The following is a 25,629-nucleotide window of genomic DNA, read 5'->3' as shown; positions in this document are numbered from 1 at the left end:
TGACTTAAATGTGTGGACTTGGTATCTGTACACTTATTAACTTTCTACTTGAGGGGAATACTACAGTATAGATAGATAAAAATATCTATACCTATAAAAATGACGTGGCCTAGTTTTTAAGTGACAAGTGGTGTTTTATATACTACTTTTGCCAAGCCCAAATAAAAAAAATGTTATGCCTTTGATTGATAACTAACAACACATGAAATAATTTGTCTACTTAAAATGTAATTAACAATTAAAGTTACTTTCTTCTTTTATATTGAGTCAAACAAAAATTATACGAATCATAAATTTTAACTAAAAATCTAAAATAATTAAATGTTTTAGGACTACACACAAAAAGTGGGATTTCCCATCCTTCGCTTAAACATAAGCGAGGCACAGTAAAAAAAATGAAACTATGAAGAAAGAAAAGTTGGAATCATAGATTCTGTTTGGTAGCAATTGCCAGAAGTTCTTCAGGATTCAGAGTGGCGTTCGAACATCCTCCTACACCTTTCTTTCCATATATGCCAAGCAATAATCAAAGCAAAATGGGCCGAGTTCTGACGCACAGATCGGTAACCTGGGACAACAAATTGGAGTATCCACCAATCGAAAACGGAGATGCATTTCGGATTTGGGGTCAGTTGCGCTATTGGACTCTTGCTCCAAGTTTCTAAAGCATCTGGACAGTTGAAGATGCAATGTAACAAGGATTCTGGTTCAGCATTGCAAATGGGACAAGTTGGTGAAGTACTTGGGAATCGCTAATTTATGAGCTGCATGACAGAGAGTTTCCATGGAGGAACTTCCACCCGAATACCTAAATCTTGTGTGGGGCTGTCAGACTCCAAAGAAAATTTCAGATTTTCGATTGTTGCATGATATTTGCAAAAAATTCTAGACAAACATGGTGGAAAAGGTAAGCAACTCTATATCCTGAAGCTACATCATATATCTTGTGTAAGACTCAGAATTTTCGAAAAATATTATTATGAGTTAATTTCGATTTATTTATTCATTAAGTACTTTAATGTCATAAATTATTTTATTAAATATAATTAAAGTTGATTAATTGAGTTTAAAATAATTTAAGGTTTTATTTGATTTTATAATTATCGAATTATTTTTTATATTAAAATTATAAAGTTTAGTAATTGTAAAATAATAAGAATTTTACATGATTTGGTTGAGATTTTAGAATTTAATACTTTAATTTTTTGAGCAAAGAAATTAATTATATTATTTCTAATTTTAAATTAAAATACTTGGTTAAAAGTTAATTCAATAATTGATAATTAAATAGTACTTTTATAGATATTATTATTGAATTAAGATTGATATCAAATTAATCTATTACCTATAATTTTATTAAAATTATGTAAACTATCGAAAAAAAGATTCCCAAATTGAACCCACTAACCCTAACCTAACTCACCACTGCCTCACTGCCATTCACCAACCACCTTACCCCCTTCTTTGCATACACGCTACACGGTTTGAAAAAAAAAAGAAAGAAACCAAAGGAAGAAAGAAAGGGGAAGAGAGATTGAGATATGCAGAGAAGGAAAAACGGGGAAGAGAGAGATCTGAGTGGAGAGAAACCGTGTCCATCTGACGTTCTTCTCGTCGTCGCCATTAAAGGGAAGAGGGAGATAGAGTGCCATCGCGAAAAGAGACAACGTAAGAGGGAGCTCGTCGCCGCCAGCTTCGTCAGATTTTTAGCGCCAAACTTGTCCCTGCCACTGCAAGCCGTAGCCGTCGCAGTGGAGACCAACGCCGTCGCAGCCATGCTCGCCGTCGTCCCTGAGCGTCAGAGAAAGAAATAGAGCTCGAGGAAGAGAAGGATGTGATGGAGGTGAAGAACGTTGTTCCACTATCCACCGTCGCGGTTCTGCACTGCGCCGCCGTGGCTATGACCGCCGAAAATCACCACTGGAGCCCCTGCCTTCTTGGTAAGCATTTTTATTTTCGGAACCTTTGAAAATCAGTATTTCAATATAAGTTGTTAGAGATTCTGAGCTATTTGCTATAACTGCTATCTATACCTAAGCTTTTCTTGTCTGTTTTGCTTGTGTTTGTTCTGATGTGGTACTTTTGAGATTATTGGTGATGAGATGATTATTGTGTTGATTGATTATGTGATAGGTTGAAAGCTGTGATTGATTTCTGATTGAGTTATTAGTAAAGTATGAAAAATCAAACTGGTTCAGCATAGACTTAATGAACCTATGCTTGGAAAAGGCTGGTCATTCATACAGTTTAAGAAACCGATTAAGATTCTCTTACAAGAAAAGAAAGGTTTTGTATTTTCTAAAAAATAAATATTGTTTCTTTGAAAAGTTTTAGATTATTAGCCGTTGATTTTTAAAAGATTCATAGGATGAACAATAATCACTACCTTGAAACCAATTCTTCTTTTTATACGTATCTTCTTATAACAATTCTTAAACCCTCTACTGAGAATCCTTTCGAGGATGATGTTCTCACCCCCTACAGAATTTCTTTTTCTGTGACAGGTTCAAGAAGCTTTGGTATAAAGCCGCGATTCGAACTACGGAGCTTTGCATATATATATATATATATATATATATATATATATATATATATATATATATATATATATGTTTTCCTTTTCTGTTTATGATTTAGTTTTAGATTTTATTTTACCCCTCGTCATTTGGAGAATTTAGAGGGGCAGGACTTGTATATTAAGAAGTTTTGGATAAGTTTATGTAATTATTATTACATGAATGTGATATGTGACTGTGTGATTTTTAAAGTAAAGGCTTTTCGCTTTCATAATTAAAAATTGGGTTCATATTTACGAAGGCTCAATATTAAATAAATATAGTATCAAAATAAAGGATTAAAGGTAAGTAACATCTGAACTTTTAATATGATCATGAGGTGTTAAAAGTAAGGGTGTTACATTATGGTATCGGAGCAGTTCATCCTGTTTAGAGCCTTGGGAGTGGACTGACTATTCTTCATTGTATATTCTGAGTGTTTGTCATGTTGTAGGTCTTGTCTAGATAACAAGAATTTTAATCTTTAAGCACATGACTGTCTTTTGATTAACGCTATTAGCTTACCATTGCACAACTGTTGATGTCAAATCTAGCCAACTTAATGTTGATGGTTTTTGTATACGAAAAAGTTATAAGGTTATCATAGGCGAAATGGAAGTAATAGGATCGAACGGTTTGGGGACATTAGGAGCTAATTCTCAAGGTTACTCTGTGATGTGTCTTGAAATTCTGTTGATAACTTATAACTTATTCTTTCATGATATACCTTGAAAGTCTTTATTTGAGATTATCTTCTAACCCTACCTTCGTTTATATGTATTCTCATTTCATCCTAATTGTATATGTCTGCTTCATTTCCTTGAGGTATCTGCCTTTATCTATTTAAACTCTTCTTTTTGGTTCACGTACTCTTGATGTAGTTTTGAACTTGTTCGATTGATCATGTATTGTGAATCCTGTTTGAACTCTTTGACTTAAGTTTCTTTCTCAGAATGTGAGTGGATTTCCTTCCTTGTGTCTTTCAATCTGCCTGAATATCCTTATGAGGTTTTGATTTCAAGAATACACTCAAAATTTTGGTTTTAAACATTTTTTTAAAAGAAATTTTGGATTCTTTCTGAAGAAATTTCAAGTAAATCTTCTCTTACTTGATTGTATCCATAATCATTCTTTAAATTTGACAAAAATGTTTTGAGTTTGGCATGCTCTTATTTACATGAATTTTTGAAAGCTTATGTATTTAAGACTTTATCTCAAAATCCTCCTTTTTGAACAGGATTTGAATTCTTTTCAACTTTACCACAATTTTATTACGTACCTTTAATTAACTAAATACCTGAGTGCCTTTTGAATTGTTTGAGAAATTACTTTTGGTCCTTAACCCAATTAAATTCCATCTTTCAAACTTCGCATATTCTATCTTTATCTTAGAAATAGTTCTGACGAAAAACAACTTGATTTTCTTTCGATCCTATTACAATTTTATGCATACCTTTGTTTGGTCATAAACCTAAGCATACTCTGATATTTTTGAAGGAAAATTTTGTTTATATTCTAAATAACCCTCACTTTACAAACGTCATGTAACTTATTTCAACCTGAATATGTTTCAAAATAACGCAGACATTCATACTTTTGTTAATTCCTTTAAAAGTTTATTTCATGTTTCTCTTTTTATAAGGTAAGATGATCCTCCACTTAAATTTATTTATTCTTTATGGACATTTCATTCGATTGCATTCTTAAACAATTTCTCGTGAACTTTGCAAACAATGTCTTGACTTTAGTCGCTCTCTTCTTATAAATCTTGTACTTTGATTCAGCTTAAATTCAATTCTAACGAAAGCATAGTTTTCTTCTCATGGTCTCCATTGGAGTTCTTTAAATTCTCAATATGTCCGCCTCTTATTCGTAAATTACCATTTGAATCTTTGAGAACGTCTATCCTTGTCATTATACTTCTCTTCATGAATCCTATACTCTTGACATGACATTGAAATTGTCTTGGTGCCACACCGATCTTTGAATTTTGAAAATGTTAAGTGCTTATTTTAATTAGGCAGTATTAGCTTATGCGTTCTAATCGTGTCGAGCAATTTAACGTGTCGTTTATCCTTTTTCTTTTCTTGAGGTGTAAATTTAGATTTCTTTGCTTCACAATCTATACCTTATGTATATCTTAATCTGCTTATATTTTCGACTATGTTAAGACTTGCAACACGGTTGTTGACCTCATATTTCTCTATGAGATAAGAAACCCTTGTGGTAATTTGAAGTTGTTCTGATGCGATGCATCGCTATTGTCTTTAACCATTCTTCCTCTATAAAATCTCATACCTCTTCGATTTCAGCTTGAATCTATTTTAAACTAATACATTGTTTTCCTTATTGATCTTATCAAATATCTTTGATTCAAGAGTTATCCTCAAAGTTTCCAATTGATTCCTTTCCGGCAAACTTCATTGCTTGCGCATCCTTGTTTACTTGCAATTTTGTTCATTCTTCCAAAATTCTTATGAGTACTATCTTTGTCACTTGTCCTTCCTTTCTAAAATCTCGTGACCTTTTGAGTGAACTCGAGATGTGTTAGTATCATGTGTGACCTTTAGATATCGCAAGCGATACATTAGTTCTTAGAATACGGTTGGTGGATGCGGAAGGCGAAGCTTGTAAATATGCGATGCCACAAAATGTCGTAGAGCTTTGTTTTACACGAAAGAGTTTTGTTGATATTAAACTTGTGATCGGTAGTGAGTTTGCAAAATAATTGATGAGGTCGAGAATTTTTGAATAAATTGTGCGATAAAATATAGTTGGGAGTTATGATAGTAAGCTATGTTAAAGCCCTTGATGTTGACACCATGTAACCTCTTTGTTTTGAGCCTATCTTGTAACTTTTGTTTTACACCACATTCTTCCCTTATATCCAAGTCTTATGGCTTATCTGGTATATGAAAATTTATATATGTGCCAAAACTTCTTGCTTTTCTAAAGTATTCAAAAGTATGAAATATCTTGTGTATTACTTTAATTTTCGAGGACAAAAATTTGTATAAGGTGGGTAGGATGTAAGACTCAAAATTTTTGAAAAATATTATTATGAGTTAATTTCGATTTATTTATTCATTAAGTACTTTAACCTCGGAAATTATTTTATTAAAGATAATTAAATAAAATTTTGATTAATTGAGCTTAAAATAATTTAAGGTTTTATTTGATTTTATAATTATCGAATTATTTTTTTATATTTAAACTATAAAGTTTAGTAATTGTAAAATAATAAGAATTTTACATGATTTGGTTTAAATAATTGAGATTCAGAATTTAATACTTTAATTTTTATGAGCAAAGAAAATTATTTATATTATTTCTAATTTTAAATTAAAATAATTAGTTAAAAGTTAATTGATAGATTGATAATTAAATAGTACTTTTATAGATATTATTATTGAATTAAGATTGATTTTTAATTACTCTATTACCTATAATTTTATTAAAATTACCTAAACTACCCAAAAAAAAGATTCCTAAATTGAACACACTAACCATAACCTAACTCACCACTGCCTCATCACCATTCACCCACCGCCTTACCCCTTCCTTGCGTACACGCTACACAGCTTCAAAAAAAGAAAATAAAAGAAAGAAACCAAAGGAAGAAAGAAAGGGGAAGAGAGATCGAGATCTGCAGGGAAGGAAAAATGGGGAAGCGAGAGATCTGAGGGGAAAGAAATTGTGTCTAGCGCCGCCGCCGCCACGTCCAACTGACGTGCTTCTCGTCGTCGCCATCGAAGGAAAGAGAGAGAGAGAGTGCCGTCGCGAATCAAAGCTGGGATGAGAAGAGACACAGCGCGAGAGGGAGCTCATCATCGCCAGCTTCGTCAGATCTCCAGCGCCGAACTTGTCCCTGCCGCCGCAAGCCGTAGCCATCGCAGTGGAGACCAACGCCGTCGCAGCCACACTAGCCGTCGTCCCTAAGCGTCAGAAAAAGAAATAGAGCTCGAGGAAGAGAAGGACGCGATGGAGGTGAAGAACGTTGTTCTGGACTACGCCGTTGTGGCTGTGACCGCCAAAAACTGCCACTGGAGCCCCTGCCTTCTTGGTAAGCATTTTTATTTTCAGAACCTTTGAAAATTTGTATTTCAATATAGGTTGTTAGAGATTCTAAGCTATTTGCTGTAACTGCTATCTATACCTGTGCTTTTCTTGTTTGTTTTGCTTGTGTTTGTTTTGATGTGGTACTTTCGAGATTATTGGTGATTGGATGATGATTGTGTTAATTGATTATGTGATAGTTTGAAAGCTGTGATTGGTTTCTGATTGAGTTATTAGTAAAGTGTGAAAAATCAAACTGGTTCAGCATAGACTTAATGAACCTATGCTTGGAACAGGTTGGTCATTCATACAGTTTAAGAAACCGATTAAGATTCTCTTACAAGAAAAAAAAGGTTTTGGATTTTCTGAAAAATAAATATTATTTCTTTGAAAAGTTTTGTATTATTAGCCGTTGATTTTTAAAAAATTCATAGGACGAACAATGATCACTACCTTGAAACCAATTCTTCTCTTTATACATATCTTCTTATAACAATTCTTAAACCCTCCACTGAGAACCCTTTCGAGGATCATGTTCTCACCCCCTTAGAATTTCTTTTTCAGTGACAGGTTCAAGAAGCTTTGGCACAAAGCCACGATTCGAACTATGGAGCTTTGCACACACACACACACACACACACACACACACACACACACACACACACACACACACACACACACACACACACACACACACACATGAATATGATATGTGACTGTGTGATTTTTAAAGTAAATGCTTTTCGCTTTCATAATTAAAAATTGGGTTCATATTTATGAAGGCTCAATATTAAATAAATATAGTATCAAAATAAAGGATCGAAGGTAAGTAATACCTGAACTTTTAGTACGATCATGAGGTGTTAAAAGTAAGGGGTGTTACATCTTAGATCTGTTGAGTGTCCATTGAATTTCATCCTCCCCTTCTCCTGGTATTGTAGATAGAACTCTCTAGGCTACATCTTGAGAGAATATTGAATAATTAGGGACTGATTCCATTACTTATGTGCAAAGAACAGATCATGAACTAAGAAGATTGAATGTCCAGCTTGGGACTGACTTGTAAGAGCTTGTACTAAGAATGGATACGAAGATGGGAGTTATGGATCTCTAAAGATTCGAATTGCTGTTCCAGAACCAACTCTCCAGTTTAACCCCTTTTCAACGACACTTCTACCTGCAAGAATACTCCTCCATCCCCAAGAACGTAAGGACCCCAACTCTGCATCTAGAATAGAATTATATCTAAAATATTTTCCTTTTAAGATTCTAGATAATAAAGAATTAGAATTAGTGGCAATTCTCCAACATTATTTACTTAGGAGAGCCAGATTTTGTGCACGTAGATCTTTAAAGCCAAGCCCTCCTTCTTTCTTAGCCCTTGTCATTGTATCCCAACTAATCCAAACGATATGATGTTCTACAGCATGTTGACTGACGATCGGATTTCTATCAGTAAAGAAATTCACAAATAAGTTCGCGTTGTAAGTATAGTTTCTAAACCAACAGAGAATCCTTTCCTACAAAAGTTTGGTTGTCACAAGTAACAAAACTCAATAAATTTATAAACCGAAGTATTCAAACCTCGGGTCGTCTTCTCAAGAAATTGCAGGGAAGTATGATTTATTATTGGTTATGTAAAAATATATATTTTTGGGTTTTTAAAATAGAGAACAGGTAATTTAAATAGCAGGGAAAATAAATTAATAATTAGAAAAACTCTTGGCAAGGTATGAGAATTAGAATTCCTATCCTAGTTATCCTTATCAATGGTGATGAGAATTATATTTTTGCTCCCACTAAGTCAAGTGGTTAAATTAAATTAACACCTAAAGTCCTAGTCAACTCCTAAGGAAAGACTAGAGTTATAGGAATCTAAATCAATCAACAAAGATATCAATTATCAATCACAATGAGTCTGACAACTCAAGAGTTACTAATTAATCAACCAAAGCCAAGAATGTAGAAAGCTAAATAAAAATCATATATCTGAAAATACCTCAAATTGCATTAATTAAGAAAATCCTAACATGAAAAGTTCATAATCCAATTTGGCAACATAAATCAAATAAAAGCATTAGAGTATCTAAGAATGGAAGAGAAACATAAATTAAAGTGACATTGAACCTGTAATTGAAGAGGAAATAATCCTAAATCCTAAAACTAAGAGAGAGGAGAGAACCTCTCTCTAAAAACTATATCTAAATTATGAAAAGTGAATTATGAGTGTTGTATATGAATTGTTGTTGATGAATGGATGGATTCCCCAATTTATAGGCTCTAATCTGTGTTTTCTGGGCTTGGATTTGGACCAAAAAGGGTCCAGAAGTCACTGGGACCGACTTCTGTAAATTCTGCATATCGCGCATGTCACGCGTCTGCGTGGGTCACGCGGTCGCGTCATCTGGAGTTTTGCTTTTACACGCGGCCGCATCAGTCACGCGTCCGCGTCAATTGTGTTTTGCGTGAGTCATGCGTTTGCGCGGTTGCCAGTTTACGCAAAGCACGCGTTCGCGTCGTCCACGCGTTCGCGTTGCTGCCAATTTCTTCAAAACTCCATTTTATGCTTTCCTTCCATTTTTGTATGTTTTCTTTCCATCCTTTAAGCCATTCCTGCCCTATAAAGCCTGAAAGTACTCAAGACACAGATCACGGCATCGAATGGTAATAAAGGATAATTAAATTTAATATTTCTAAAGCATAGGAAACATGTTTTCACATATGTCATATCATAAGGAAGGAATTGTAAAACCATGCAACTTCATATGAATAAGTGGGTGAAGAATTGATAAAATCATTCAATTGAGCACAAGATAAATCATAAAATAGTGGTTTATCAACCTCCCCACACTTAAACATTAGCATGTCCTCATGCTAAATCCAAGAGAAAAGAGTAAAGGTAAAATGGTGGAATCTTATGCAATGCAATCTATTCTAAATGCAAGCTACCTACATGAATCATGCAATTCTAGTTATTATCCACCTATATATATATATATATATATATATATATATATATATATATATATATATAGCTTTCATGTGGTTAATTTTGCTTCATATCTTCAAGGAACCATATATGTATAATTAAGGCCAAACCATATTAAAGCACAGTCACAATTGAGTTGGGTTAAGATAGGTCACAAACTTGCAAGACAATTAATAAATTAAACATGGATATATGAGAATGAGCTGTTGAACCCTCACTGGATTTTTGTGTTTTACTCTCTAATCACTCAGTGTTTGGGGTTAATCACTCTCTTCTTTTCTAGTCATGCTTTCTAAAACTTTGTTTTCATCTAACCAATCAACAAATATTGAATATAGACATACAAAAATCATGAGGTCTTTTTCCATGTTGTAATGGAACTGAGGTAAGGGTAATGGTGTATATATAAGGCTAAGTGAGCTAACAAAGTGAATCCTTGATTAATCTAAGATCTCACCTAACATACATACTCTATATAATTTCAAAGTTCTTCACCTAACTACCCAAATTTTTTCACTTTTTGTGTTACATGCTCATGCACCAAATTTATTTTTTACTTTTGTCCCATGTGCATTGATTCTTTATAATTGCATTGGGGTAATTTTTGTATCCCCTTATTTAAATACTAATTTTTTTCAATGCACATGGTAATTTAATTGTTTTTTATTCACATGAGCATGCTTCCCAAATTTTTGAAATAACTTATTCAATTTAATTCCCCTTTCTCCTATCATCCCATGTTCCCACAAAATTCTCCATACTTAAATTATACACAATATCTATCTTAAGCTAACCAAGGATTCAAATTGGAATTTTTATCTTGTTTTTCTGCTTAAGGCTAGTAATGTGGTTATAAAACAGAAGAGGGGGTCAAAAAGCTCAAGGGGGTTAACAAGGGTGATTGAAAGGGTAGGCTATTTGGGATAAGTGAGCAAAGATAATTAATGGCCTCAATCATTTCTTGGTATGTATCTATATTCTATATTGGACATATAGATTAAAATAAAATAAAGATTGCAAGCATAGAAAAGAAGTGCAAAATACACAGGAATGAAATTTATGGTTTGATGTAACCATACAGTTAAGCTCAAAACTCACAGGTTGTGTGTTCTCTAGCTCAGAAATCATAATCATACATCAGTTATATATGTCATGTAAGTAGAAATCAAGAGTTTTCATTCAACTCAATGTGAATCTTAAGGTGGCCCTTAAAATCTTAGTGTTCTTCCTTGATGAAATGTTGTTAACTAACTCACATTTGTTGCTATATATATACAAGGTGTGTGGATTGTTTTTATTCTGTTATGCTAAAGTTTCTAGTTTACTCTTTTATTTTCAATTAAACCAACTTATCATATGCTAAAAGGGTAAACTATACTAATTAATCTACTTAATATATAACTAGTAAGCTATAAGTGCAAATCAAGCTAAATATCTAAGATATGTACAGCCCAAAGTGCAAAATGAAAAAATAAAATAAAAATATAGCAAAAGCAAAAGAAAAATGTGCAAGTACTGAAAGATAAAATAAAATATAGAAAATGAACAAAATAAGATAGAAGAGTCTTATAGTGGTTCACCAAAAAATATATGCCAGAGATGGCAACCTCCTCACACTTAAATAATAGCATCGTCCTTGTGGCGACGCTCAGACCTCTCATAACGTCGCCTATTGCGACGCTCAGACTTCTCAAATTTCTGCTGGTGGCGGTGCTCCATCTGGTCTAAGCGGTCAAAGAGTCGGTGTACCAGAAGATAAACAAGCTCAGGAGCAGGTGGGGTGCAGTGGATGGGGCTGGGGTAGTGGATGCTGAAGGGGCAGCTGAAGACGTAGCTGCCTCAGCAGAGTCAGTGAGAAAAGGAGGTCGGTAGCCTAGAGCCTGAAACTTCCTACTGTGAGGGATGATCTTCCTGCAGTCTGTGACGGATGGCTTTTCATCAACAATTTTCCAAGGCACCTCAGCTCGGTGACCCAACTGAGTAATCAGGAATGGAAACGAGAGGGTGCCTCTGACATGGACCCTGGCCATGTAATACCGGATGAAGCGGGGCAGATATAGGTCCTTACCCTCCATCAAACACCAGATGAGGGTAATCATAGCAGCTGGTACCTCTGTCTCATGAGTGCTCGGCATTACGTAGTTACTCAGAATATGCTGCCAAAGTCGAGCCTCATCATTCAGATACATCAGCCTGATTCCCTTAGGTACCACTGTGCTCTTTCCCATGACCCATAGGACAGTATGATCAAGAGCTATAGTCTGTTTTACTACATCCCAATCAAATCTCATGAATCTCATATCCTCTTCAGTCCTTTGGTAACCGTCTGACTGATCTAATTTAGGTGGGAGCTGGAGGATGTCTTCTATGGCTTCCTTAGTAACCCGAATTTGTTTGCCTCTAAGCTATACTGCATCCAGGGATGTTTTAAAGTAGTTACAGTAGAATTCTCTGACCAAGGATGAGTTGATCTCAGTCAAGTTTCTTTCCAAGAAGAACCAGCCTCTCTGTTTAATTTGGTCTGAAGTGTATTGCTTGAGTTCTTCTGGAATTCTGAGTGTCCTTTCCAGGTATAGGTTCCTGGATGTGGCAAAAATTGGGTACTTTAGCTCACAATATTTATTTGCAAAATTTACTGGGTCAGCCGCAGGTACCAATTGATCAGCCTTTTCCTGCGGGATAAAGTTCTTCTTCCGCCAGGAATCATCATGCAAAATGTCAAGGATGGTCATAGAGGATTCGCCTCTTTTCCTTTTGCCAGTGGTTGCTTTGCCTTTTCCTTTTCTTTGAGGGTCAGACATCCTAAAAAGTAGAAATTCCAAGATATAATTGAAGAACAAAAGCAGGAAAACAAGTAGGCAAATAGAATAATAGCAATATAAGCATAGAGTGGAAAAAGAGCAAGAGAATCATGAAATGAGTTAAATATATGTGCATATTGGATTGTATGTGAGTGAAAAAGTCTGAAAAGAAAAGTACAATCCAAAATATATGATAACCGAAATTCAAGTTAATTAGGAAAAACAATGATCATGCCCTGAGTTAGAAAGTTAAAGTAGTCAGGTAAAAAGAGAAGTCAGAAAGTTGAAATGGTTCATAGGTGAAAAGGAAGCTAGAAAGTGAAAGCAGTGAGTTAGTAAAAAGAAAGTTAAAGTAAGTGGCATGATAATGGGTTTCCTAGGTAACAAGAAATTCACAAACTTAAAGAATAATCAACTCATATTCAAGCAAAGATTCCAGTTTATTGATGATAATCCAGTTAGATACAAGAGTTTCAAATTAAAATAAAATCATCAATAATGCAGTCTATTAACCAGGGAACCAGAAAGAAATAAGAATGTTAGCCCATGCATTCATGAATTGGTTTAGTTATAGCTAAGTAGTGCAAAATCTAAATCGCCAAAACCAATGCATGAATGAGGTAAAGATGAAACAATTTGCAAAAAATTGGGCAGCATTCCTGCTAAAATTGGATGTTCTCAGGAAATAAACGGCAGAAAAAATCAGTTCATATGAGATTAAAAAGTGCTGCAAAGAGTCACAAATAGTAGGAATATTAAAGAACAGTGTAACAGCAGCATGAAACATGAAAGAACAGCATATGAACAGCATCATCCACTAACCACATCTTAGCTACCTAACCAACTAGAATCCACTACAATCATGCATCTCTAACTATCCTAATTTGAACAGAATCTGAAAAATATGCAACTAACTAACTAATGATAAAGGAATCGGTGTTCGGCGGAACCTGATATGTGTATAAACAGAGGTATGGATCAGAGAGATGGTAGGAGTATGGTGGTGGTGGCGGCGACACGGCGGCGCAGGCAGGCAGCGTGGCGGCAATCCGTGGTGGAGGCAGGGGTGGTTCGGTGGTTGGGTTAGGGCCAAAAGAGGTATGGGGGAAAGAGGGGGGTGACGGGTTGGGGGTGGTGGATTGTGGGTGACCGGCGGTGATGGGGGGCGGCTCGGGTAGTGGCGACTTGGGTAGGGGCAGTGGCGGAGGGGGTGGAAGAGAAGGAAAGGAGGTGAGGGGAGAAAAAGAGATGAAAGAAGGAAGAGGAGGTGTCACTGATGCGGGCAGAAATTGGCGACTTAAAAATTATTAAGATATATATGCGTTGCAAGTATAGTTTTTAACTCGCCAGAAATCCACTTATCAATTTTGAAAGGTGTCACAGAAATTTAAAATTGAAATACTGGGAGTATGAATCCCGGTTCGTCTCCCAACGAGTTGCAGAAAAGTGTGCTATTTTATTAATCAGATGTTTTCAAAAAGGTTTGAGTTGAGTAAACAGGAAATTAAATTGGAGAATTTAAATAATGTAAATAAAAGCCTTGACTGGGAGTTGATTAGTTGGAAGCCCCATTATTGTTGGATTACTCTCTAGATTAATTGATAATTAAAGGTTATCCTGTTTAGTTATCTCTTACTAGGTAAGGGAAAGTCAAACAAGTTAGAATGCTACGTCCGTTCACAAGTTGCAATCCACTTAATTAAAAGGGATTGGTGTTAGTGACTAGAGGGCAATCCAACAATAAACCCGATTACAATCTTTCTTTTAAGCTTTCCAACTCAAGGGTTCCCTTCAATCAACTCCCCATCAAGTTGGGGAACTACTCGCTCATTGTGAATGTAAAATTCATAACATATGAAAAGGAATTAAAGAAAGACATTGTAAATAAAAATCAAAATAATCAATTAAAAATAGAAGTAATCCTTGTATTAAATGATCCTAAAAATATTCCAATGGTAAAATTAAATAAAGCAAAGGACATGGAAGAGTAAAGCTAAGTAAAGAAAACGAACTAGAATGACGAAGTCTTGATGAGGTAATAACTCTTCTCAGTATCCCAATGCAAAAAGTGGTAGAAAAATAAAATCCTAAGAACTATGAATGTGTAGAGAGAAAAACCTAGAGGAGGAGTAAAAACTAGATCTAAAACTAAAACTGTCAAGAATGAATTGTTGTCCCTGGTTTCTGCATGTTCTCTGGCTCTAGTCTGCTGTTCTGGGCCAAAAACTGGGTCAAAATAGGGTCTAAAATCACCCCCAGCGAATTCTGCAGATTATGCAGATTGCGCACGTCACGCGATCGCGTCATCCATGCGGACGCGTCATTCGCGTTTTTCCCTGCCATGCGTTCGCATCGTCCACGCTTCCGCGTCACTTGTGCTTTTCCAATCCGCGTGGTCGCGTGAGCCATGCGGCCGCGTCACTGTGATTTCTCCTCTTTCATGCGAACGCATGAGCCATGCAGCCGCATCACTTCTCGCTGGTTATCTCCTCAATTTCTCGTGTTCCTTCTATTTTTGCTAGCTTCCTTTCCAATCTCCAACTCATTCATGCCCTATAAAGCCTGAAACACTTAACACACAAATTACGGCATCGAATGGAATAAAAGAGAATTAAAATGCATAATTAAAAGTCTCTAGGAAGCAGTTTTTAATCATGTAATAATTTCAGGAAGGAAATATAAATGCATGCTAAATTAATGAATAAGTGGGTAAGGATCATGATAAAACCACACAATTAAACATAATATAAACCATAAAATAGTGGCTTATCAGTCACGATGGTGGCGAGGTGGGGCGGCACAGCGGGCTGGTGGCTGGTAGGTGGTGGTTGGTTCCAGAGGAGGGGGTGCAGAGGAGGAAGGAAAGGGGGGTTCGGGACGCGATGGGGTTAGGGTTCGCGTGATTTGGGTTTAGTGATTTCAAATCCACGCGAATGCGTGGAGCACGCAATAGCGTGATTTAGGGCGAAAGGGGGTTGATGTGGTCGCGTTATTGACACGATCGTGTTAGTTGGGTAGAGGATAAGTGACGCGGACGCGTAAAGTACGCGAACGCGTCGCTGTGAATTGTGCTAGACGCACAGTTCCAGCGTCGTTTTAGCGCAACTCTTTGTTTCCATTTAGGGGGACATAATAACCACGCGACGCGGACGCGTCGCTCATGCTTTCACGTGGGATGAGTGTTGTGCAAGTGACACGTTCTCGTCAGGGACGCGAACGCATGGGCCGTGTTGTGCTAAACGCACACCAGCCGCACGATTCTAACCCAACTTTCTGGGCATTGGATCTATACGCTGATTTCCATTCGACGTCCACGCGTGGCCTGCGCGCTCGCGTGGGGTGATTTTTTTATGCAGTATGCAGAATGCAATGAATTTTATGCACAATTCTAGCTTCAATCATAATTCAAAAATAGACTAAACTGAAAAAGGAACGATCATACCATGGTGGGTTGTCTCCCACCTAGCACTTTTGGTTAAAGTCCTTAAGTTGGACATTTGATGAGCCTCCTATTATGGTGGCTTGTGCTTGTATTCATCCAAAAATTTCTGCCAATGTTTGGAATGTCAACAGCCTTTGGGGTCCCAAGCAAGGCATGTAAAGCCCTTAGGTGAGTTCAAACAGGCTTCAAGGCTCCCGGGGTGTTGAATGTCAGAATAGATTCCAGGATCCCAAACTTTACTTTTACACCCGTTTTTGTCTTGATCTGCATTTTTCCAGCTGGGTGGTGAGCAATCTGAATTATCACTGTAGCGACTAAACAGCTTCCGAGACCCAATCAATTGAGCTTGACACCAATCCTTGCACTTCAGATTGAAGCGTGGAACCTTATTGGATTTTGCATACCAACTCTGAGTACGATCCATTTTCCTCTTACTCTTGAAGCCACAGAGAGCTCTAAGCTGGCCATCTATTTCAAGCAAGCCATATTCAAGTGGAAAAGTAAAGATAAAAGTCAAGGATTTTACCTACTTGAAGTAGGAGTTGGGTGGTAGTGGCCTTGGGGTAGGTGTTTCCAGTGGTTCTACAAGCTCTACTCCTTTGTATTCCTCTGTGAATTCCTCCACTTCTTTGAAAACTTCTTCAATTTCAACCATGTCTTGATCAAAGTCCTCGATTTCTTCTTCATCACTAAAGTCATAAGTTGGAGGTTGAGAAAAGTCTACCTCAGCATCGTCTTCGTATTCACTTGGGGAAGGTTCTTCTGTCTCAAAGAAGTCACTTGCGGATGCAAGTTCATTACTAGGAGAACTTGACTCGTGATTATCATTATCAAGCAAACTCGCGTCTTGGGTTGTTCCGTCCAGTTCTTCATAAGATACCTGCTTTGGGGGTTGTGCACTGTCCTCCTTAGCATCAACTGGAATTTCCTTGACGAAATTTTCCACAACTCTGGATTCCCATGGAGGTTCAGCATCTCCTAAGTCTTCAACCAATTCTGCTTCTTCTTGGATAATTTGGGCTTCCTCCAGTTGCTCCAGTACAAATTCATGCTCCTTACTGTCCACCGGAGTTTCTAGTATCTCCTTCATGCTATGTTCTTCATGAGATTGCCCACATAAAGCCTTGGGGGTTCCTTGAGTATCCGAACGTCAGGAAAGTAATTGACTTATCGCTTGGTCCAGTTGGCGAAGGGTTGCATTAAGTTTTTCCACTGTTTCTTTGAAACGCTCCCTTGATTCTTGAGGTGATGGGTATGGATATGGTACATAGGGAAGTGGTGGTTCTTGGGAGTAATTGGATTGTAATTGGGGTGGATAAGGGTCATACTAGGGTGAATGGTGAAAAGGGGCTTGTGAGTATGGTGGTCTAAAGCTATGTTGAGGAGATGGTTTATAAGCATAAGGTGGGGCTTGTTGGTAACTACAAGGGGGTTCACCATATCTGCATGCATTGTAGAATGGTCTTCGTCCATGGTGTCTGGTGCACGAAAATTACACTCACACTATGTAATTCCGCACAACTAACCAGCAAGTGCACTGGGTCGTCCAAATAATACCTTACATGAGTAAGGGTCGATCCCACGGAGATTGTTGGCTTGAAACAAGCTATGGTTATCTTATTATTCTTAGTCAGGATACCGATAGGGTTCTATAGTTTTAGTTGTAAAAAGTAAAAGAGCATGAAATTCGTAATTGTTACGCAGTAATGGAGAATATGTTGGAGTTTTGGAGACGCTTTGTCTTTTGAATCTCTGCTTTCCCCCTGTCTTCTCCTTCACGCACGCAAGGTTCCTCCTATGGCAAGCTGTGTGTTGGTGGATCACCGTTGTCAATGGCTACCGTCCGTCCTCTCAGTGAAAATGGTCCAAATGCGCTGTCACCGCACGGCTAATCATCTGTCGGTTCTCGATCATGTCGGAAAAGAATCCATTGATCCTTTTGCGTCTATCACTATGCCCAACACTCCCGAGCTTGAAGCTCGTCACAGTCATCCAATCCCTGAATCCTACTCGGAATACCACAGACAAGGTTTAGACTTTCTGGATTCTCAAGGATGCTGCCAATGGATTCTAGCTTATACCACGAAGATTCTGATTAAGGAATCCAAGAGATATTCATTCAATCGAAGGTAGAACAGAGGTGTTTGTCAGGCACGCGTTCATAGATTGAGAATGGTGATGAGTGTCACGGATCATCACCTTTATCATGGTTAAGTACGAATGAACATCTTAAAGAGAAACAAGCGTGTTTGAATAGAGAATAGAAATAATTGCATTAATTCATCGAGACGCTGCAGAGCCCCTCACCTCTAACAATGGAGTTTAGAGAATCATGCCGTCAAAGAGTACAAAGTTCAGATCTAAAAATGTCATGAGATACAAAATAAGTCTCTAAAAGTTGTTTAAATACTAAACTAGTAACCTAGGTTTACCAAAAATGAGTAAACTAAGATAGATAGTGCAGAAATCTACTTCTGGGGCCCACTTGGTGTGTGCTAGGGCTGAGACTTAAGCTTCTCACGTGCCTGGACTATTTCTGGAGTTAAACGTTAGGTTGTAACCTGTTTTTGGCATTTAACTCCAACTTGCAACCTGTTTCTAGCATTCAACGCCAGAATGCAACATGGAACTGGAGTTGAACGCCAGTTCCCGTTATTTATCTTCGCGCAAAGTATAGAATATTATATATTGCTGGAAAGCCCTGGATTTCTATTTTCCAACCCAATTAAGAGCGCACGAATTGGACTTCTGTAGGTCCAAAAAATCCATTCCGAATGCAGGGAGGTCAGAATCCAACAGCATCAGCAGTCCTTTTTCAGCCTGAATCAGATTTTTGCTCAGCTCCCTCAATTTCAGCCAGAAAATATCTGAAATCACAGAAAAACACTTTCTGAAAGCATATCAGTGGGACACTTTCTGATCAATTGTTTGTATCTTTCCCAAGCTTCATAGAGGGATTCTCCTTCCTTCTGTCTGAAGGTTTGGACTTCCACTCTAAGCTTACTCAATTTTTGAGGTGGAAAGAACTTTGCCAAGAAGGCATTGACTAGCTTTTCCCAAGAGTCCAGGCTTTCTTTAGGTTGAGAGTCCAACCATGTTCTAGCCCTGTCTCTTACAGCAAAAGGGAATAGCATCAGTCTATAGACCTCAGGGTCTACCCCATTAGTCTTGACTGTGTCACAGATTTGCAAGAATTCAGCTAAAAACTGATGAGGATCTTCCATTGGAAGTCCATGGAACTTGCAATTCTGTTGCATTAGAGAAACTAATTGAGGCTTAAGCTCAAAGTTGTTTGCTCCAATGGCAGGGATAGAGATGCTTCTCCCATAGAAGTCGGGAGTAGGTGCAGTAAAGTCACCCAGCACCTTCCTTGCATTGTTGGCATTGTTGTTGTTTGCGGCTGCCATGTGTTCTTCTTCCTTGAAGAATTCGGTCAGGTGCTCTAAAGAGAGTTGTGCTTTGGCTTCTATTAGCTTTCTCTTCAAGGTCCTTTCAGGTTCAGGATCAGCCTCAACAAGAATGCCTTTGTCTTTGCTCCTGCTCATAAGAAAGAGAAGGGAACAAGAAGATGTGGAATCCTCTATGTCACAGTATAGAGATTCCTTTAGGTGTCAGAGGAAAAGAAGAGTAGAAGACAGGAGTGGGAAAATTCGAACTTATCAGAGAGAATGGAGTTCGAATTTTGCACTAAAGGATAGTGTTAGTTCATAAATAGAAGGATATGAAAAGGAGGGAAGTGATTTTCGAAAATTAAGTAGAAAATTTGAAACCATTTTTGAAAAAACAATGCTTAATTTTCGAAAATGGAAATGGAAAAGAAATAAAGTGATTTTTGAAAAAGATTTTGAAATTGGAAATCAAAAAGGTTTGATTGAAAGCTTAATTTGAAAAAGATGTGATCAAAAAGATATGATTGATTAAAAAAATGTGATTGAGAAGATATGATTTGAAAACATTTTTAAAAGATATGTTTTGAAAACAATTTGAAAAAGATTTGATTTGAAAATTAAAAACTTGACTAACAAGAAAAGATATGATTCAATCATTAAACATTTCTCAACAGAAAAGGCAGCATACTTGAAATGTTGAATCAAACCATTAATTGACAGTAAGTATCTTTAAAAATAGAATGAAATTGATTTTGAATAAGATTTGATTGAAAATTTGATTTGAAAAAGATTTGATTTTGAAAAGATTTTGAAAACTAAAAAAAAATTTGATTTGAAAAACAAAATCTTCCTCCCTTGGCCATCCTGGCGTTAAACGCCCAGAATGGTATACATTCTGGCGTTTAACGCCCAAAATGCTACCTTTTTGGGCGTTAAACGCCCAACCAGGTACCCTGGCTGGCGTTTAAACGCCAGTCTGTCCTTCTTCACTGGGCGTTTTGAACGCCCAGCTTTTTCTGTGCAATTCCTCTGCTGTATGTTCTGAATCTTCAATTCTCTGTATTATTGACTTGAAAAGACACAAATTAAAAATATTTTTGGATTTTTGATAATAAGGACAAACCAAAATGCAACAAGAATCAAATAACAATGCATGCAAGACACCAAACTTAGCAGTTTGTATACTACTGACACTAACAAAATGAAAATGCATATGAGAAAACACTCAAGTCAATAGAATTCAAAGATCAAAACAAAGAAATCATCAAGAACATCTTGAAGATCACTAAGACATATGAATGCATGCAATTGACACCAAACGTATGATGAGACTCTAGACTCAAACAAGAAATATTTTTGGATTTTATGATTTTTTAAATTTTTTGTGTTTTTCGAAAATGAAATGGAAAAGGTATCAAAATTCTTAATGAGAATTCCAGGAATCAGTGCAATGCTAGTCTAAGACTTCGGTCCAGGAATTAGACATGGCTTCACAGCCAGCCAAGCTTTCAAAGAAAGCTTCGGTCCAAAACACTAGACATGGCCAAAGGCCAGCCAAGCCTTAGCAAATCACTGCTCCAAAAGCAAGATTGATGAGAAATCAACAAGCTCTTGTGGTGATAAGTTGAAACCTCGGTCCAATCAGATTAGACATGGCTTCTCAGCCAGCCAGATTTCAACAAATCATCATGAAACTCTAGAATTCATCTTCAAGAATCTCGAAAAAAAATACCTAATCTAAGCAACAAGATGAACCGTCAGTTGTCCAGCCTAAACAATCCCGGGCAATAACACCAAAACTTGATGTTGTTGCCGGATCTTGGCACTGATGTTACCAAAGCTTGCTCAAAACTTGAACAATCCCCGGCAACGGCGCCAAAAACTTGGTGCGCGAAATTGTGAACTATACTTTTTCACAACTCTCATAATCCCCGGTAATGGCTCCAAGAACTTGGTGGCTCAATACCATGGCATTACACAACTTCGCACAACTAACCAGCAAGTGCACTGGGTCGTCCAAGTAATAAACCTTACGTGAGTAAGGGTCGATCCCACGGAGATTGTTAGTATTGAAGCAAGCTATGGTCATCTTGTAATTCTTAGTCAGGCAAACTCAAATGGTAATGATGGTGATAAACGAAAATAACATAGAGATAAAGATAGAGATACTTATGTAATTCATTGGTAGGAACTTCAGATAAGCGCATGAAGATGCCTTCCCTTCCGTCTCTCTGCTTTCCTACTGTCTTCATCCAATCCTTCTTCCTCCTTTCCATGGCAAACTCGTGTAGGGTCTCACTGTTGTCAGCAGCTACCTCCCATCCTCGCAGTGAAAGCTAATGCACACACTCTGTCACAGTGCTGCCAATCACCGGTGTGGTTCCCTCCCCTACTGGAATAGAATCCAGTGATTCTTTTGCGTCTGTCACTAACGCCCAGTAAGTTACAGGTTTGAAGCACGTCACAGTCATTCAGTCATTGAATCCTACTCAGAATACCACAGACAAGGTTAGACCTTCCGGATTCTCTTGAATGCCGCCATCAGTTCTTGCCTATACCACGAAGACTCTGATCTCACGGAATGGTTGGCTCGTTTGTCAGGCGAGCACTCGGTTGTCAGGCAATCAACCATGCATCGTGCAATCAGGAATCCAAGAGATATTCACTAGAGCCTCGAATGCTAGTAGAACAAGAGTGGTTGTCAGTCACTTTGTTCATGGGTGAGAATGGTGATGGGCGTCAATCATCACCTTCATCAAGTTGAAGAACAAGTGATATCTTGGATAAAGAACAAGCGGAATTGAATGGAAGAACAATAGTAATTGCATTAATACTCGAGGTACAGCAGAGCTCCACACCTTAATCTATGGTGTGTAGAAACTCCACCGTTGAAAATACATAAGCATAAGGTCTAGGCATGGCCGAATGGCCAGCCTCCCAAGGATCTAAGATAGCATACTATGAAGATAGCTACCAAAGTCTACTTAAGATCTAGAATGATCAAAAGCTTACTTAAGATCTAAAAATGATCAAAAGCCTTCTATACAATAGTAAAAGGTCCTATTAATAGTAAACTAGTAACCTAAGGTGTACAGAAATGAGTAAATGACATAAAAATCCTCTTCCGGGCCCACTTGGTGTGTGCTTGGGCTGAGCAATGAAGCAAATTTCGTGTAGAGACTCTTCTTGGAGTTAAACGCCAGCTTTGGTGCCAGTTTGGGCGTTTAACTCCCATTTGGGTGCCAGTTCCAGCGTTTAACGCTGGGATTTCTTGAGGTGACTTTGAACGCCGGTTTGGGCCATCAAATCTTGGGCAAAGTATGGACTATCATATATTGCTGGAAATCCCAGGATGTCTACTTTCCAACGCCGTTGAGAGCGCGCCAATTGGGCTTCTGTAGCTCCAGAAAATCCACTTTAAGTGCAGGGAGGTCAGAATCCAACAGCATCCGCAGTCCTTTTTGGTCTCAGAATCAGATTTTTGCTCAGGTCCCTCAATTTCAGCCAGAAAATACCTGAAATCACAGAAAAACACACAAACTCATAGTAAAGTCCAGAAAAGTGATTTTTAACTAAAAACTAATAAAAATATACTAAAAACTAACTAGATTATATCAAAAACATACTAAAAACAATGCCAAAAGGTATACAAATTATCCGCTCATCAGTTATCTTGTAAATCTTAGTCAGGATATCAATAATTATCAGGTTTGATTGTGGAAAGTAAAAGAACATGAAATAAGTACTTGTTTTGCAGTAATGGAGAATAGATTGAGGTTTTGGAGATGCTCTATCTTCTGAATCTCTGCTTTCCTACTGTCTTCTTCTTCATGCACGCAAGGCTCCTTCCATGGCAAGCTGCATGTAGGGTTTCACCATTGTCAATGGCTACTTCCCATCCTCTCAGTGAAAATGTTCAACGCGCTCTGTCACAGCACGGCTATTCATCTGTCAGTTCTCAATCAGGTCGGAATAGAATCCAGTGATTCTTTTGCGTCTGTCACTAATGCCCAGCCCTCAGGAGTTTGAAGCTCGTCACAGTCATTCAATCCTTGAATCCTACTCAGAATACCACAGACAAGGTTTAGACCTTCCGGATTCTCTTGAATGCCGCCATCAATTCTAGCTTATACCACGAAGATTCTGATTAAAGAATCCAAGAGATATTCACTCAATCTAAAGTAGAACGGAGGTGGTTGTCAGGCACACGTTCATAAGCAAGAATGATGATGAGTGTCACAGATCATCACATTCATCAAGTTGAAGAACAAGTGATATCTTAGAATAGAAGCAAGCGTGATTGAATGAAAAATAGTAGTAATTGCATTAATCCATCAAGACACAGCAGAGCTCCTCAACCCCAACCATGGGGTTTAGAGACTCATGCCGTGAAAGATACAATGAGAAACGTGTAAAGTGTCATGAGGTAGAGATACAATGTCAAAAGATCTTATTAATAGTGAACTAGTAACCTAGGGTATACAGAAATGAGTAAATGACGTAAAAATCCACTTCCGGGGTCCACTTGGTGTGTGCTTGGGCTGAGCATTGAAGCTTTTATGTGTAGAGACGTTTTCTGGAGTTAAACGCCAGCTTTTATGCCAGTTTGGGCGTTTAACTCCAATTCTTATGCCAGTTACGGCGTTAAACGCTGGGAATTCTGAAGCTGATTTGCAACGCCGGTTTGGGCCATCAAATCTCGGGCAAAGTATGAACTATTATACATTGCTGGAAAGCCCAGGATGTCTACTTTCCAACGCCGTTGAGAGCGCGCCAATTGGGCTTCTGTAGCTCCAGAAAATCTATTTTGAGTGCAGGGAGGTCAGAATCCAACAGCATCTGCAGTCCTTTTTAGCCTCTGAATCAGATTTTTGCTCAGGTCCCTCAATTTCAGCCAGAAAATACCTGAAATCACAGAAAAACACACAAACTCATAGTAAAGTCCAGAAAAGTGAATTTTAACTAAAAACTAATAAAACTATAATAAAAACTAACTAAAATATACTAAAAACATACTAAAAACAATGCCAAAAAGCGTATAAATTATCCGCTCATCACACCAAACTTAAATTGTTGCTTGTCCCCAAGCAACTGAAAATCAAAATAAAATAAAAAGAAGAGAATATACTATAGACTCCAAAATATCAAAAAAACTTAGCTCCAATTAGATGAGCGGGACTAGTAGCTTTTTGCTTCTGAACAGTTTCGGCATCTCACTTTATCCTTTGAAGTTTAGAATGATTGGCATCTATAGGAACTCAGAACGCAGATAGTGTTATTGATTCTCCTAGTTAAATAAGATGATTCTTGAACATAGCTACTTTGTGAGTCTTGGCTGTGGCCCAAAGCACTTTGTCTTCCAGTATTACCACCGGATACATTCATGCCACAGACACATATTTGGCTGAACCTTTTCAGATTGTGACTCAACTTTGCTAGAGTCCCCAATTAGAGGTGTCCAGGGTTCTTAAGCACACTCTTTTTGCCTTGGATCACAACTTTATTATTTTTTCTTTTCTCTTTTTTTTTTGCTTCAAGAATCAATTTGATGATTTTTCAGATCCTCAATAACATTTCTCCTTTTCCATCATTCTTTCAAGAGCCAACAATTTTAACATTCTTAAAACAACAAATTCAAAAGACATATGCACTGTTCAAGCATTCATTCAGAAAACAAAAAGTATTGTCACCACATCAAACTAATTCAACTAGTTTCAAAGATGGATTCGAAATCCTGTACTTCTTGTTCTTTTGTGATTAAAGCATTTTTTCATTTAAGAGAGGTGATGGATTCATAGGACATTCATAGCTTTAAGACATGAACCTTAAATTTTATTAATCATGAATTAAGAACAAGACTCAAAAATAGATATAAGATAAGACTAATAGTAATAGAAAACAAAAATTCAAATAGGCCCCTAATCATAGAGGTTATCACAGAGTTAGGACTCAACAACCTTGATTTTGAGAAGTGGATGCTCCCTCAACTTGAGGGGAGAACTTTTGGCGTTTCAACTCTTGAAGTTCACGCCCCTTCTTCTCTTGTTCCTTCAGCAATTTGCAGAGCATGCAGTTCTGATTCTGCTGTTCTTCCTTAAGTTGTTCCATAGTTTCTTGCAACTTGGTGATAGATGCTTCTTGGCTGGCCCAGTAGTCAATTTCAGGAAATTCAGGGAGGAACTCCTGCGCCCTCTTTTTGATAGATTTGTCTTGCATTTGTCCTTCCATTGACTTCTTGGTGATTGGATGTTCAATTGGTATGAATTCATCTACTCCCATCTTCACCCCAGCCTCTTTACAGAGCAAGGAGATCAAGCTTGGGTAAGCCAGTTTGGCTTCAGTGGAATTCTTGTTTGCAATTGTGTAGATCTCACAAGCAATCAGATGATGAACCTCC

General features: G+C 37.5%; 1 non-coding gene across 1 annotated transcript; it reads left to right on the top strand.

Annotated features, from left to right (window-relative positions):
• The first annotated feature begins 18,737 nt into the window (after positions 1-18,737).
• On the top strand, positions 18,738-18,845 carry LOC112719013 (small nucleolar RNA R71). Its single transcript, XR_003161337.1, has one exon. It is a non-coding gene; the product is annotated as a small nucleolar RNA R71 (small nucleolar RNA).
• The last annotated feature ends 6,784 nt before the right edge of the window (positions 18,846-25,629 follow it).

Source organism: Arachis hypogaea, chromosome 10 (genome assembly GCF_003086295.3).
Source record: "Arachis hypogaea cultivar Tifrunner chromosome 10, arahy.Tifrunner.gnm2.J5K5, whole genome shotgun sequence".
NCBI classification, from domain to species: domain Eukaryota; kingdom Viridiplantae; phylum Streptophyta; class Magnoliopsida; order Fabales; family Fabaceae; genus Arachis; species Arachis hypogaea.
The sequence above is the reverse complement of the archived record's forward strand: the minus strand, read 5'-3'. Positions and strand labels throughout refer to the sequence as shown.